Raw genomic sequence first — 2,213 nt, 5'->3', positions numbered from 1 at the left:
ATGACCCATTTTGTATTGCGCAGTAATGTAAAATGTAATGTTTTTTTTCCATTGCCAAGTGACCAAGACTGTACCTAAGAAAAAATTTGGTAACCTTACTTGGTCAGGGTCTAAGCGCACCAGAGCAGGCAGTATGGGTGGAGCGATTGCAAACAGTTGATTGGTCAAATGCAATCGCATCAGAATCACTACTGGATTTAGACAATACAAGCGTTATTTAAAAACCAACTGCAATAGATTTTATCAAACAGGTGTCATGTCATCAAAACATTTTAAAAAGCGTAAATAATGCTACAGATTCCACAAATTCCACAGCAATAAGAGCAAGAGGCCTTCCTCCTTTTTGTGATTAGAAGAAGACCACAAAAACCATAGTGGGGCAAACTAAAAAATGTCCAGTTGCTGTTACTACTGTAGCCAGTTAACCTGACTACATGTCTACTGTTGGCGAAAACCAGAGCTCCCAGAGGAAAACCTCGCAGACACGAAAGGACATGCAAACTCCACACAGAAAGGACCAGACCACTCCACTCTTTTACAGGTGCATTAGTTGGTGGGGTCAGGGTGCCACTTGTGCACTGCTAGAGCCGATACTGAGTTGTCGCAGATGGTCGGAGCAGCATGTCATATTGTGACAACCATTCTCAGTTTTGTCCTATTCCTGTTCTAGCCCCTTTTTTCTGTTGCAGGCTGTAGATGTATTTGAAAACACTAATTCAATAAATGCAACTGCATGTAAAACTGTAAATGATTTGGAATAAAGCAAAGTAAAAAAACACCAAATAGAGACACACCTGTGGTTTCGCGTGGTTGTTTGTACCAACTTTGTTAAAAATGTTACTGATTTTTTAACAGGAATGTTTAGTGTATTAATGCAACTCATAAATACTTAATATTTTGTCATTCATTTTGTTGTAAAATCATGATGACAATTTGTATCAAATTATTTACAGCAGGTATATAAGATAATTTAACAGTAAATTGACATTCTATTGCATTTTACACATTTTGCATTACATAAAGTAAAAAAAATTAAAGGTTTAAACCAAACGTTTTTAAAGGAGGGCCAAATTTAATCATGTGAAAGTGCTCGAGGGCCAACAGTCCCTTATGACAATATTTTAAACAATAAAATATGCATATAAACACACTGTTACACAAAGTAACTAAATATAAGGTGAACAAATCAGAACATACAGAACGAGCTATCTGAATTTCAGAAATTCATAACACTTAGAAACTCTGTAAAACAAAACTCTGAAATTCTGATTGAGAAACAAGTAACTAATTGACACGTGAAACCTGCGGGTAAAAATGCGCAATAGAGATGCTGGTGTTGGCTGCGCCGTTCGCTGTCACACTGTAGTCCAATCAGCTCCAGCTGCAGGTGAGGTGGAACATCATCAGGGCCCATGCTGAAGGGAGAAGAGATTAACAACATGTCCTTTTTGATCGAGGAAAAATGCCAAACACGGAAAGGTCAGAGCAAATTTCATACAGCCAGACAGTTAACACGAGAACTCTTTAACCACTCTGTAACAGTTACATAGTGGTGCTGCCACCATAAGGTAAACAGAGAAATTGCATGTTCAATTTGTACGATTAATTTATTCTGTTTGATTGTGCTGGCGGGCCATAAATAATGCATTTTAAGAAAAAAAGGCCCGTGGGCCAGACTTTGGACATGCAATGACTGAATAAACAGCTCTGGTCCTCAACAGAAATTGTCATTAGTTTGCCCTCACAAATAACTTTGAACATGGAGAGAGACCAGCTTTACCATGGATCAAATAACATTTAGTAAATCCTTCACACTCCCAATAATTTCATTTAGTCTTCATTAGTTAGCAATTTATTTTAGGTGCAGCAGATCCAAAATAAAGATTGGCACTGGGGCTGATGTGCAATAAATAAAAGACTTACAATTAGATAGATAGATAAATAGATAGAGACAGACAGACAGACCGATAGAGAGATAAAATATACACTTAAAAACTTCTCTACTGTGCTTTAAACGCTGTTTTGTATGACGGCATATTAGTACGATGGTACAACGGCGTATTAGGGCCACTGTAAAAAATATTTTAAAGTTTTAATTTCGAGAATAAAGTCATGTAAGTTTCGATTTCAAAAATAAAGTTGAAATGATTTCGAGATTAAAGTCGAAATTATTTCGAGATTAAAGTCGAAATTATTTCGAGATTAAAGTCGAA

Source organism: Trichomycterus rosablanca, chromosome 7, assembly GCF_030014385.1.
Source record: "Trichomycterus rosablanca isolate fTriRos1 chromosome 7, fTriRos1.hap1, whole genome shotgun sequence".
NCBI lineage: Eukaryota > Metazoa > Chordata > Actinopteri > Siluriformes > Trichomycteridae > Trichomycterus > Trichomycterus rosablanca.
The sequence above is the reverse complement of the archived record's forward strand: the minus strand, read 5'-3'. Positions refer to the sequence as shown.